This window comes from Gambusia affinis, linkage group LG11 (assembly GCF_019740435.1).
Source record: "Gambusia affinis linkage group LG11, SWU_Gaff_1.0, whole genome shotgun sequence".
In the NCBI taxonomy this organism is placed as follows: domain Eukaryota; kingdom Metazoa; phylum Chordata; class Actinopteri; order Cyprinodontiformes; family Poeciliidae; genus Gambusia; species Gambusia affinis.
Window position 1 is genome coordinate 28572470 of NC_057878.1, and position 15004 is coordinate 28587473.

At 42.0% G+C, this 15004-nt stretch overlaps 1 long non-coding RNA gene across 1 annotated transcript; it reads left to right on the plus strand.

Moving 5' to 3' along the window:
• The first annotated feature begins 12124 nt into the window (after positions 1 to 12124).
• Positions 12125 to 14549, plus strand: LOC122840210. Its single transcript, XR_006372186.1, has 4 exons — positions 12125 to 12201; positions 13705 to 14059; positions 14143 to 14288; positions 14373 to 14549. It is a non-coding gene; the product is annotated as an uncharacterized LOC122840210 (long non-coding RNA).
• The last annotated feature ends 455 nt before the right edge of the window (positions 14550 to 15004 follow it).

Sequence of the window (15004 nt, forward strand, 5' to 3'; positions counted from 1 at the left end):
TCTTTTACTTGTGCGGAGTTGTTTCCTTTGATATCCTGTGATGCTCTCCGGATTGCCTTGTGTGTGAGAAGCAATGGGACATTCATAATTTTGGATCAGCTTTGGCGAGTCCTGGTGCAAGCCAAAGGAGATGAGTTGCTCCGCATGTTCTGACCCGCGACGTGCTGGCTGCAGTGAAAGCAGGTGAGATACGATGTCATTACATCACAGCATGTAATGACACTGAAGGGCTTTTTTACCAGGATCTGGAGCAGCGGTGGTTCATGAGGTTCAAAAAGGTGCACAGCTCGCACTGGATCAGTTTCACCTCAGAAAGAGTCCGAGTCCGGTTGTTTGGGCCGCACCAGGGTTTGCCGTAGTGTATTCAGATCTGTAGAAAAGCTCTGGATCAACGGGGGAAACAAACTCTGGTGCGTTTAAAACGGATCAGTTGGATAAGATGTGAAGAGATCATTAAGTGCTGCAGAGTTTCTTCTAGTCTTTTTATAACTCTAAGGATTGCTTTTCCCTTTTCCTACAGTAATAATTGTTCTTACCTATGTGTTTAAAACACACAGGATGTTGTACCCTGAGGACCAGGACTGTGAAACACTGATTTACAAAAGATAAGTGGTTATAAATAATCGGAGAAACCCCTTTCAGTAATAATTACAGCCTATCAAATGCAGAGCAAGCACTGAGATACGTTTGGCCCTGGACTCAAAAAATATTGCGGCTTGCTGAAACTGGATAGCCGTTTCGAAATCATCTTGTCATCACAGAAATGAGAAATTATTTGCTTAGTCATACAGAGCACAATGTACCTTTAAGACCACGTTCTCGCGTACCAAACCCATCTATTACATGGACGAACCGCTGCTCATATTTTCCAGTGATTCCTGAAGTCACAAAACAGATGTTTCTGCACGTTTATCGAGGTCCGGAGAAAAAATGTTTATCTTCCCTGAGCACTTCTTGCTCTGTCACGGAGTTCTGTCAGAAACGACGGCAGTGATGTAGTTTCGATGGGAACGGCCGCTGTGGCCGGAGTGGATTCACATTTTTGGGGGACGTCACAGTTGGTGTAGGGGAATTTATCGGACCAGCTCAGTGGAACCTGTACGGTGCAGACAAACGTCTATCTCCTCTGTCATCGATGGGAGTTTTCCCCTCGTTGCTGCTGCGCTGACTCAGCTCCATAATCATCTACAGACCAGAGCAATCGGTGACCCAGCATGCCTCACAAATCTACTGCAAGTCAGTTACTGTGTGCAGGACTCCAGGATTGTTTTGTCTTTTGTGAAGAATGTGAAGGAAGTGTCCTTTACATTCTTATACTTTATATAAGATTTGGATGAAATTAAATAAGTTTTCATTCTTGTCATTTTACCGTTTTTCTTCAATTATTTGTCTTTTTGATTTTTCTGGTATTTGCATTGTTAGTATGTGCTTTTTACAATATTAAAAATGTATCTGCATATTTAAAAGAAATATTACTATCACTGCAATGTGGTTTACCACCGTCAGCGTGTGAATGACTCAATGAAAGGCTCCTTTCAGTGTTCAGGTAGTGTACGTTGTTTTTGTTTTTCTCTGCTTAGGAAGAGATATTTTACTGTAGATATAAAAACTGAAGATGGTCGTGATCGAGGGAGTTAACTGACAGTTACTCAGGCTAACAGAGCTAAACGCTTCTCAAACTAGCAACTACTGAAACTTAAATGTAATTCAGCTGACATCAAATTAAATGGGTTTCTACTCAAGCTAACAAGAAATGAACCCAGGCAAACAGCTACTTAACCTGATGGCTAATAAAGCTAAACGTTACTCAAGTTAACAGTTACTAAAGCTCTCTAAGCTAACTACTACTGAAGCTAGCAGCAACTATCACTAAACCCTTTCTATGCTAACAATTACTTAGGAAACAGCTGCTAAAGCTCTAAACTGGCAACTACCTAGGCTACGTTTTACTAATGCTAAAAGCTATTTATGCTAACAGCCACCTAAAGTAACAACTACAAAAACTAAAAGCTACCCAAGTTAACAGCTAAGTAAATAAAAAGCTTCTATCCTGAGAGGTTAGTAAATATAACAACCACTAAAGCTAAAACCTGACAACTTGCATCCACCTTTGCTAAGAATTGGTTAGCTACTACTCAAGCTAAAAGAACTACGTCAGCTTAACGACCGACACCTGAAGCTAAAGGCTATTTAAGCTAGCCACTCAGTCCTCTGTGAGCTAACCACAGACCTGGAGCTGCAGTGGCTTCCCTGTTGAGAGTGATTAAAAGTGGAACAGTTGTTAACCCAAGCATGTGATCCATGTTGTAGTTAATAAAGTTGCTTAAGATTTTTATTTTCTTCTTGTGAAGCAAACATGACGTGCGTAGAAAGAACCATTGGAAAACATTTTCTGATTCTAAGACGAATTGCTCTCATTTTCCCACCCAAATTCCAGGCAAATCTGAAGAGAACTAGCTTTGGAAAAGAAAAGAATGGCTTTGGAACAGATTTCAGCCTCTTTGGGAGTTCCTCTGTTTTACTAAGGGCTTAGTGCTTTCACAGCTTCAGCTTGGGCCTATTCGTGTTGTCAGCTTTGACAAATTACACTCAGGATTTTTCCAATGTCAAATATCACCCTACAGCTAACTGGCATGTCCGGAATCCCTCGGTGGACACGCACGCCTCTCGCTCTTTTGTTCTCCATTGCGCCACCAAATCAAGCAGAAGAATTTACTACTGTCCAGAAGAAATATTACACAAAGCTCTCTGGCAGTCGTAACGTTCACCGTTCTCAGTTCTTGTTGTTATGCCTACAGCTACAGGACGGGGCAGTTCTCCTGAAGGGTTCCTCCAGCTGTGCTGCTGCGTTTCAGGCCTCGCTGCTCTGAAAGTCCATCCAGTAAAGCTACAGACAGAACATTATTCCCTTAAAGCTTCTCCAGAGAGACCGAGGGAAGAGCATTTCCACCACACAGCCTCATGCAGGCCGCTCCACGTCCGGCACAAATCATGCTTCATGTGGGATTGTAGACGTCTCTGCTTCTGCTGATATCATACTGAAACCTCATGATTCGTTTCTAAAGCTAGAATATATGCAGGTGGTTTTACCTCTAGTGATATCTGCTTAGCTGATGAATATTAATGGGCTTTTATCTGACTTTCACAATAAAATAAATACAACTCAGCCTGCACCGATTATCTTAATGACCACGAGGGAACAGGTCCAATTATATATGAAACCTTTCAACATTTTCTGAGTAGTCCACATACATCAGTTTTTATGGCCCCTCTAATTATCCCATATTTTATTATACTATTTTTGTCTTGCTATAAATTGCTAAGACAACATTTACATTTGTCTTTTACAAAACAAAGAACAACTGACCACCAGTTTTCTGCTTCCTTCATTCCTTGCAACTTCTTTTTTCATGAAATGTAAACAGAAAGGGAGTGGCGTCAGATTTCTCACCATCCATTTTTCCTGCTAGCGCTAAGCTAACACTAGCATTTGTTTTGGTTGTTTTTACCCAGAATGCCCTGCACTGTAGTCCACTTCCTGCCACTTCCGGCGTTCACATATCCAAACCGCATCCGAGTTTACTTCAACCGAGCCGATACCGAGGTTTGTAGGTGGATCAGAGTTCACTTCTCTGGTTCACATCAGAGGTCGGTTGCACATTAATGCCTCCAGAAACGGACCGGACTGAACTGGGTAAACATCTGTTTCTACCAAATTTAAACTTTATTGTGACCAGTTCATGCTCCTCTGAAGATAAACTCGCTGTGGCTCTTTGTCCTTCGACCCGTTTTTGGAAAGATGCCGTGTTTCTTCCCGGGACATTGGCAACACTCATCGGACATGAGAGGGAATCTTCTCACAGCTCACCGGCGAGTGAACATGTGTGTGAATGACGATACTTTGTTTGAAATCTGTGCCAGGACAGATTTCAAACAAAGATCCACACAGGATGCGATCCCACCGCCTCCTGACGGTGACTCAGGTTTGATTTGGAGACAAAAACCCACAACAGCAGATTGAAGATGAAAAATACAAAAATATTAAAGAGTTGTTCTTTGCTTTGCCTTCAGAAACTGTTCATTGAAACTTTAACCTTAAACTTTGACTACTATTCTGGCAGTAAGTGTATTTTTTGTTTTCTCTTTTCCAGAAGATATTTTTGAATTTAAAATCATCTGAAAGACATTTAGTGAAATGACTGATGGCTTAAGAAATGTGTTTTTACAGCTTCTAGGCTCATTTTCAAAATTAGATATGAAAGCAGTTGAAGCGTTCATTTCACCAGTATCTCTTTAATTTCACATTTGTGTTTTAAAAGAGCAGCTTGTCGAATGTGTTCAGAGATCTTCTGTTAGCAGCACTGTCCTGTTTTAATCATTGAATTACATGGAAGGAAAAGAAGGCAGATGTCCAGAGAATAATTCGGGAACTTTGGTTGAACTTTACCTCAACAGGACTAAATATTTGAAGATTTTCTCTGGTTCAGCTGCAGAGCAGAACATTAGATAATATCCCTAGGAGCTCAGTGGAAACCGGAGGGCGGGCGGTGGCTCTGTTTCCTGCTCTTCCGCTGCTCACCGACATCCTCTCCCACCGTGAGGTCAGCAGCCTGTCACAGGGTTGCATCGCTTTACATCCGCCGCAACATGAACACCTCAGCGCTGTGCAAGGACTTCGCCTTGACAAGATGATGGCTTTTAACAGCTGAAGAGATGCTGCAAAGTGTAATGGCATATGTCCTGCATGTGAAGTCGGCTGCTTTATTTTTCCAAAGTTAAAAATCAGAGTGATTCCGGCTGATTGTGATGTTTTTTCCATAATAAGGTCTGAAGTGTTTCCAACTGACCTTTGACTGTTCCAGTTATTTAGGCTGGACCTACCTGGTAGTCTCAGTTTGGTTGGGGACCAAAACTGCAAGATTTGTTACAATTTTCTATTTAGCAAAGTAACTGTTACTTAACACTTACTGCTAATATTTGCGTTAGCTGACGTTGTTGTTGGTGACCCCATGTTCTTGTTGGGTGGAGAAGGGATCAAAAGTGTTGGTTTTCCATCTTGATATTCTGGTAGATCCTGTTCAACTGGGAACCAGAACGGTAACATTTCTTCCGTCTCCAGCTGCTGTGGTTTTCTTCCTCTCTGTTCTGATTCAAACCAACCAAACCGTTTGAGTAACCGGTTCCCCTCCCCGCCTGAGGGGGCGCTGCACCAGGTGAACCGATTCGTAGAGCAACGTTCTCTAAATATACATTTTTGTTGATATAAATCTAAACAAACATGGAGTGGCGTCAGATTTTAAAGGTTGGAGGATTTCTCTTTTCTCTTTGGCTAATAATCACGCTAGGCTAGCATGTTTGTTTTGGTTGCTCTTACCCAGAATGCCCTGCGTTGTTTCCTGCTTTTGGAGTGATCTCCAGACATAGATACGACTTCTGTCTTTTTGGTGCTGGTTTTCTTCTCTGCACTGTTCCAGTAAAGCCAGATTTGTTGCCCAGTTGACCAGTAGCTGTCCGGTCAGCTGGGTAACCCTCCTGCCCAGCCTGTCGGGTTCGATTCCCGTCTTCCAACCTCAGGATGTCAGTCTCTGATCCTCAAATATTCCTACCTCTCTCACACTTTTTCTCTATAATGTAGTTTTGTTTGTTCTTAATAAATATTGTTGGAACTGTATTTATTCTGTTACTTTAAGTTTAGGATGTCAGTTTAGTTTGTTTTTCAGGATCATCTCAGTGTGAATTCTTAGTGAATTGAGCCAAATTGGTTTATTGCAGGCATTAAAAGTGGCCACCTTAAATAAGGGCACCCAAGCAACTCCAAACTCTTCTTTAAAGTGGGAACAAAATAATCCACCTCCGTAATGAGGACTCAGAGGTCTGATCTTCTGCCAGAACAATGTTCACTCCCAGCCCGTCTTTATTCAATAACCTGCTAAAATGAAACCAGTTTTACTCTCAGCACCAAACAGTTGGTGTGTTTATCAGTAAACTTTGGCAGTAATTGGTGTTTGTCTGCTGGTTGTCCATGGGAACCTAGAGGGCAGATTCAGGTCAAACGGTCAGGCCTTGTATGAATTTCCTCCTCGTTAATTTCACTGAAAGCTGCACCATCCTGGTCAACTAACATGTTGTCAGCAGAGCAGCTGTCTCACTATGTGAAAAAATAAATGTTTCAAACTTTATTAGTAATCAATGTTTTGGTTTTGGTTAATGAAATTCCCTTTTGGTCCTTAAAGGTTCTAACTTTATGTTTTTGGGCAAGTTATTTACATTTGTTTGATTCTCTAATATTTGACCTAAAACTGCCTCTGCGCCCTCTATGGGTTGAACAGTGGTACTGCAGTTGAATTTTTCTTTTGGTCCCAACAGTCCAGTTTGGCTGATGTTCTGAATTAAAACATCCGACAGCCTGGTGACGAACATTGATTGGTAGCGTCAGCAGTCTGAACAGTCGCCTCACATTTATCTGACTTTCATATGATTGAACTGAAACAGGCATCAAGGTTCTGCACCAGAAGAAGCCAGACAAACTTTCTTATTGGTCTCGTCTTGTGATGATGCTGTCTGCTCCCATCGGTCAGCAACTTTAAAATCCATCCATCCTACGTTAACAGCGTTTCATCCGTAGCTTTGAGGTCATAAACGGTTCACACAGACGTCTACCATAAACAACCACGCAAGAAACAGCAAAACATCAGAGCATCAAGACCTGCTGTGTGAACGCAGCCTTAGGTTAACAGAGTCGGGTTCAGGAGTGCAGCGGCCGCATCCCTCCGGTGGTAATTTCTCTCTCTGATTCCTCGTCACAGATTCCTTCATTTTCCTGCTATTTTTGGCCATGGAATCAAGGGATGATCCATTTTTACCTTTCAGCTTGAAAACACTGATGAAGGTCATATGTAAGGTTATTAAGCTTATTCTATGTTTTCTAATCTCTTTCGTAAGACGCTACTCAAATTCGAGTCCTTGTCGTCCACCAGGTGGCGCCAACTCGGAACATTTTAAGCTCAGATTGCATAAAAATGACGTTTCCTCAACAAAGTGAAAAACACCCGAGTCTTTAATAAACATCAAGCTGGTGCTGCTTTAATGTTCTGGGAAATCTTCTATGATCTGCCTCCATCTCTCTTTGTGTCAGTCTCAGTCTTATCTGCCTCCCCTGGAAGGAGAAAACGCACGTTCTGCCACGCTGCTGCTTGGGGGATTTAGTTTGGTACGGTTGCATTTTTAGCCTGTGACTCACTGCTTTTATAAAACAGTGACGTCATCACTGAATGCCGCTATCTGATTCAAAGTGCGCAGCATTCTCTCTCTCCGGCCGCTCCCCGGCTTCACTCTGCTGCAGCTGCAGCCTGCGTGCTCCAGGCCCAGATGGTCTGATTTAGGTGGCATGCTGCGGGACGGAGTGGCTGCAGAGGGATTGCCTCACAGAGAAAACATGTTTTCTCTGCAGAAGCTGGGTCAAAGTTCATCTCACGGGCCATGAATGAGCTCCTTGGCAGCAGCTGTGTTTACGTGATGCAGGAGCTTTTATCTCGCCCATATGTTTCAGAGCAAAACCGACGGCCGGATCGGTTTGAGCGCCGCCTGGGACGACGGTGATGGGAATCACCGCTGAGTTATCGTCTCCATGCTGCTGTTCAAAGATCCTGGGCTGTGAAAACCCAGAGGAGCTGCAGCTGCTGGAGGATGCTGCATCAATGGGATCAATGGGATCAGTGGGATCAGTGGGATCAGTGGGATTTGCATTAAATGCAGCAGGACTGAACTTGGTTCTGTCCACAGCAAAACAATAAAAAACAACCAAGCGCTGCAGTGAGGTGATGACACTGTTGATGCTCTTAAAACAGAACCAATTTCAAAATAAATAAAACTTAATTATAACAAGTTTAAAAATAAAATTCAAAATATTATGATAAAATTGGAAATAAAGAAATTAACACTTTAATGAGTTCAAAAGAATTTATTAAGAGTTAAAGCACAACTTACATAAAAATACACTTGAAAAAAGAATTGAATAATAATGGAGTAGAGTCGTTAAAAACCTTTGATTTTTCCTCCAGATGTTCCTTCCTGATATTTTCATCCTGGTTTCTGTTAGCTGATCAAAACCAGCTCTGGTTTTTAAAACGTTACATCAGAACAATAAATGGAAACATTTATTATACTGGAATTTGGGAACATTTTGACTAATTAAAGAACAGCAGGTTGTGAATTTCTTCTTGATAAATTCCACTTGCTTTGAAAAATCTTAATTTTCCATGAATTGTTGTTGTTTCCATTTGGACCCTGATGCTTTCCCAGACCTTTATAGACGATGATCACACTTTGTTTGCACACTGGGTGCATCCTGTACCCTGTACTCCTGCAGACGTGCACAGCTCTCAGTCGTGGCTCCGTCTCTGGCAGGAAATGTTTGCACAATGAAGAATGTTAGGCATGAAAAGATCTGAACATATGGAGGAAGTTCTTCAGAACCCTCCCTGTTCCTCTGACAGAACCTCAGGGTCCGCTGGTGACTGTCATGTTGTTTTCATCCAGCTGTTTGCAGAAAGTTATGCAAACAGCTGGATGTTCAGGGCAGACTGAGCAGCATGCCCTGTTTATGAACAGATGAATATTAATAAATAACACAGCTGGACTCTGCTCAGGCTGCTGATCCTGTTCGGAACCAGAAGCCACAGGAAGATCCGTTTTGGTGGCATCCCTACCTTTTGCAGACGATGTGGTTCTTTCACTGATGAAACTCAACACCAGATTTAGTTGGATGATATTTATCACCATAAACAACAACGTTGTTTTGAGACCATTCCAGAAATATAAAGGTAACAGCATCTCAAAGATCAATAAACTTTATATTCTAGTGAATATTTACCACTGGACCTGGAAGACATTTTAAAAATACAGAATTAACAAAACGACAGAAATAAAATGAATTATGAGTCTGTAAACAAAAACAAAAGACTTTTATCATCCAGTTTTTGGTAGAAAATGAGGAAATGTAAAACATCCAAATGGAGTTTCATTTAATTCGTCATGCAATTAATTGATTTACTGTGAATCATGACGGGCCTTATCAGAACCTCTGAGTCCAAGATGACCTGGAATGGGAGCTTTACTGGTGAGATGATGATGTCACTGGGTTTAATCATCCAATCATCAGACAGATCCATTGAGGATCAATGCGTTCAGATCCCAGGCCGAAGCTTGAGCCAGAAAATGGTGCCGCGTCTCCTTTGGGTTGGGAAGAGGTTCTGCCCCAAGAGGAGGAGTTGAAATATCTCTGGATCTTTGTTTGGGACTGAGGGGGAAATGCAGATTGAAAGACGGGTTGGTGTGGGAACAGAACCGGTCTGCCATGGTGGACAGGGAGCTGAACCAAAAGGCAACGCTCCCAATTTACTCCTCAATCTTTGTTCCCATCCTCAATGGTCATGACCGAAAGATCGCGGATCCACAGGGTGTCTGGACTCTCCCATACCGGCGCCGAAACCGAGGCACTTACTGCTGCATCCTTCTAACTGCGCTGGGAGATTTTTAAAATATAATTATTAGTTTAGATGTTAATGGATATTTGTAACACTGACAGATTGGACTTTAGAGACTGAAGCAAACAGAACGGCAGCCTTTTAATCTGCTGATGTCTGCATTGACTTCCACTCAGACGCTTTAATTTTATCACTCAGGTCTTGATGTGCAGACACTTGATTTTCTTACCATCTGGATTACAGGAACCGGATCAACATCTACTCTGATTCTGTGCCCAGTGAAGCCACCTTAACAAAAAGTGTGAGAAGTTGAGTCTTAATTTAGATGTCCATCGAAGTGATGAGCCAAAATCCGACCAAAACCATTTTGTCCGGTCGTAAATTCAGTCTATTTACAGATGTTAAGTTTCCAAATAATAAGTTATTCACCCTCTGGGAATCAGGAGTTTGTGCTTTGGCCTTGAAGTACCTACCAAATGTGTTTTTAGTTACTTTTTAGGAGCTCTGGGACCGTCCTTTCCCACGGACTGCAGAGTTTTCTTATCAAGCTGCAGCTGTTTGAGCGGAAAACAGTTTTCGTCATTTTAGTGTCGGGAAGCAGAGCTTCTTCTTCTGAACTTATTAAATGTGGACATCTTGATGATTTGCTGTGGTTGGACCTGTTTCTTTGAATCGGCGAGGTAAACGGGAGGCCGCCACTGATTTAACGTCCTTAATAAAATATCATTTCAGATCTTTATGGATGCAGTTGAGTGAAGAGGTGGGGGATGTTCAGAGTGGAAACCACACCCGGGCCAGATGTTGACAGACCATACGTCCCGTCTGCAGCTCGGGCGTGGCGCTCCTCTTCCAGCCTATTGATCAGTTGTGTTTTCCCAGACTCCATTCATGGAGAAATTGGAAGCAGCTGCTCCGTCTGACTCCTCTGCAGAGATGTTTGCACGAGGCGTGTTCTGGGAGTCGGTGTGAATGTCTCAACCACGCTACCTTGGAAACTTTGAGCAGATGTTTGGAGTTCTGATCCGATGGCTGACTCCTGAGCAGAGACGGGTGAATGCCAACTCCGGCCTCCGTTGGGTTGAGGTGAACTCTGGTGCTGTTCAAATGGATGTCAACGTATCAAAGCAAGAAGAGAACTATGGCACAAGGAATTCTGGGTAAATACAACCAAAGAAACTAGCTAGCTTAGCGCTAGTGGGAGAAGTGGCTAGTGGTCTTTAGCCAAAGACTAAAGGGAAATCCTTCAACTGCTAAAATCTGACACCACTCCGTTTCTGTTTAAATTGTTGCTCTCAGCATCTTCTTCAGGGGTTTTCCTGTTATTTTGTTCTTGTTGCAGCGCCCCCACAGGCGAGGAGGGTAACAGGTTGCTAAAGGATTTGGATAGTTGCAGACTTTTCCCTAGAAAACCTGCAGAGCCTGGTGGGGGCGCTGTGACAGTCCACCAGAGGCCCCCACATTTTTGTTGTTTTTGTTTTTTTAATTACAAAAATTCAGAGATGGAAGAGCAGACATTTTAATTTGGAAATAATAGTGTGTGAGGCCAATGTGCAGGAACAGCACAACCCACGTGTCAACTATAAACCTAGCTTAATAAGTCTTCATGCTACTGGTGTATAAAATCCCTATTTATACTAAACTAATGATGCTTCGCCTGACTGGACGCCACTGGGGAAGCAACGTTTGACCCGGTGAGAAACAGAATCACAGCAGCTGGAAATGCAACAAATGTTGCCGTTTACCAAACTAGCAGGTGAAAACATCCTGAATTTCTGCTCTTTTTAACATGTTGTGAATTTTTAGTAAACAGAAAAATGCTTAAAAAGTTTGGACCGGCGTCAGTCTGAGGTGTGGGAGTTGATTTGTTTAAACCTCGTAATGAAGCAGAAATGATTTAATATAAAACTTTTTAAACTGATCTCAGACCAGAGCCAGACTTCTCTAAACCACTTCTTCCATCTCAGGAAACCAAAACATCATTTGTTCAACGTGTCGGCTTTATGTGTGAAACTCAGGATGCATCTGGGGAAAATAATCTTTTTACTTATTTAAGTTCTGAACATAACTGGTAACATCTGAGAAAACCAGTCAATGTTTCAGAAATTTAATTTAATTTTTAAATAGTTTCTGATTACACTAATCTGTGTTTTTGCATTGTTTTAATTTTAGATTTATTTTACAGATATTTTTAATTATTTAATATATTTTACAAAAATTAAATATCTTTTATTCTCTGTAAAACTGCAAAACGCATCTGGAGAATTTACAATTTTAAAATAATTTTGTTGTAAATTTTACATTTTGCTGTTGTTTTAATAAAATTGTATTTATTTTTTAAATAAGTTTTATTCTAAACATATATGTACTTTTGCATTATCTGAATTTAAAATTTATTTTAAAACTATTTTAATGATTTTTTTATTACATTGTAGTGTTACAATAAAAAAAAATGATCATAAAATATGTATTTACTGTATTTCCATTCATTTATTTTCATTTATTTTCATTTATTTTGTTGATGAAAGTCCCTGAATGTCCTGAATATTTGTGGATTCAGGTTTTAAGAGGATGAAACTGACCTCTGACCCTCAACCTGCAGCCGGAGCGTTTGTGGAGAACCGCCCCACCCTTCATGTCCGCGTCTCCAACCATCGCCTGCCTCAGCAGAGCCCAGATTCCTGTTTGTTCCACGCTGAGAGCTTGGGAGTGAGCGCTTGTATCCTTGCGTGCTGGATTCTCTGCGGCTTGTTCAGCGAGAACAGTCAGAGATGCCAAGTTTAAATCTTGCCAAGTAGAGGAGTCATAAATTACCATCCATGCGACGCTCAAGCACTTCCTTGCAGATTTCCATCCCGATACTTAGTGGTTTTATTGCTTATCTGTCTCTTCCCTTTGGCAAACATCTTCCCAATAATATTTACAACTGTGACGCTCTGACGTGGGCTTCTCTTCCTCCGTCCTTCTTGTAAATGTGCTGTTTAGTTTAGGAGCGACAGCGACTGGTGGGCGAACGGCGACGTCGCACGAGTTTCCCAAACAGCTTTAATCGAGTGGAGCCGTAGTTTGGAGAGGGACACAAATTCTGTTTTGCAAACCTTTCAGTTCTGCAGCAAAAACAGTAAACAGTGATCCAGAGGGATCTAATGGGAGCAGAGGACTGGTTAGCGGAGCTGTCTGAGGTACGGAAACCGTTCAGACTGGCGGTCTGTGGGAGGTACTGCATGTGAACATCTGTTTGTGAACATCTATCGCTTATAAAACTGTTAGCTTATAAAGATTGTGTTTATAATATTGGCTTAAGATCAGGTCACTGAAGAGAAAATGGTGGAAGCTCGTTTCTGAACATTATTGCAATAGATGTGAAAGCAACGCGGCTGCAACGAAGCGCCGAGCCGGGCAGCGCCGGGCCGGGCTGCGCTGCGCCGGGCCCGACACTCACTAACTGCATCCTAACACCTAAAATAAAACTATTTACATCAGGCTGAAAGAAATGTTTGTTTTTGCCAAAGCAACTCAACTCTGTTTCTTTCTTACAAATTGGCCTAAAACATTATTAGTGCACACAAAGAACAGTTTTGATTTCCAAGTTTTATCCGTCACTGGGAAGCTTAGAGTCAATACTTTCACAATCTGTAAACAACTCAAAACACCTCAGAACCTGTTCAAGGCTTTATTGTGGCCAGTCACATTTATAATCCTTCACATTAAGACAATGAGTTAAGAGACTGATATTTTCATTTCAGGTTTTCGATGTTGTTACTTCAGTGACCTGTAAGAGTTTGTTAATGATTCTCAGCCTGAAAACGTTTCAGAAAACCTGATTTAGAGGGAAAAATCGACCAAGGTGAGGTCAAAGTGTGAAGAAACTGGGAGCTCAAGTTATCTCCAATAATTATAATAAGTTAATTATAACTGGAGAGTAAAGGAGAAAGAAGTAGAATAATCCTGTAGCAGAGAATTTACGTTTTTTAAACATAATACTCAATAAACATCGACATTCGATAAACATCGACATTCGATAAACATCGACATTCGATAAACATCGACATTCGATAAACATCGACATTCGATAAACATCGACATTCGATAAACATCGACATTCGATAAACATCGACATTCGATAAACATCGACATTCTGCGTCCGCCAGGAAGATCGGCAACATGGCGGACAGCAGTGAAGGTCAAATTGTTACTGGTTGTCTCTCAACAACGTCTTCAGATTCAAGAGACGGGCGCCACCATTAGCATCCATGCTTACTTCCACTGAGCATGCTCAGTACATATGACATCACTGCACATACGGGACAACAGAACCAAAACCAGAACCCGTCTGGAGGTTTGAGAAGACGAAGCAGAACTGAACCAGCAGAACTTTCTATGTTAAAGTAAGAAGTAAAGAGCAGGAGAGGCGTTTCCTGGTGAGCGTGGCGCCGCGTTTGACCCGGACCAATCAGAGGAAGAGTTGAGGGGAACCATGACTCACGGAGAGGTTCCTCCAAACTGCCTGGGAACCAAAGTGGGATGAAAAAGTCCAAAGGTCCAGTTAGAGTTTGGTAGTGCTGTTGGTTTTCCAGGTGATCAAATTTTAGTTTTCCGTTCTGAAGAAGAAACCAAACCGGGTCACCATGTTGTTTATCTTCTCTGGGTTTTTCTCCAGAGAAGAAAACTTTATCTTCCTGCCATCTTGGAGCCTCGCAGCCGGGACTTTCTCACAGCGGATCCGTGTGAAAACTGGTGGAAAATGTGAGGCGAGGAGGAAAGAGCAGTGCTGAACATCAGAGGGTGTTCGCCGCCCTGACGGACGTATCCTGGTCCTGCTTTAAACACCATCGGTTCAGAAGTTTAATACATTGTTTTTAAAGTCATTTTCCTTTCATCTCATGAAAGATGGCCGCAGTGTCCCAATTAGGGGCCGTGTTTTGAGAAGGTGTGGTTGCAGCAGCGTTCTTCCTTCCAGCTGATCCTCTTTCCAGTGATTCCATGTTTCCAGAATAAAGCAGCAGCCGTCCACCTCACACTAAATTTTAAGATGTGGTCTGTTGGGATTTTACTCTACAGACTCCTTTACCTTCACACGCCTTTAAAAAGCAGAGGCCCTTTGATCCTGGGCTTAATTACCACCCTATATATATATCAGGGCAAACGGGGGGGGTGGAAGCAGGCAGGAGGTTTGGGAAGTCCTGCAGAGTCCACGGCCAACCTGATGGATCAGAGCAGCTTCCTGTTGGGTGGAGGGAATATTATCTGGGGTTTTTAACAATTAAACCTTCACTTTTGAAAATAAACAGAAAATAAAGGAGGATATGAAGACAAGCAGACTGGGCTAAACCAGAATCATTACGTTGGTTCTTAAAGGATCCACGATTAGTTTTAACAGACTTTATCTGAGAAACATCAAAATGCTAAAAATACTGTTGAATGTTCAGTATTTAAACATCTTATGTTACACATGTTATGCAATGTTGCCAACGCTTCAATGAATTCTGAGTAAATGGCGTATGCTAGGTGCTAAAGTGTTA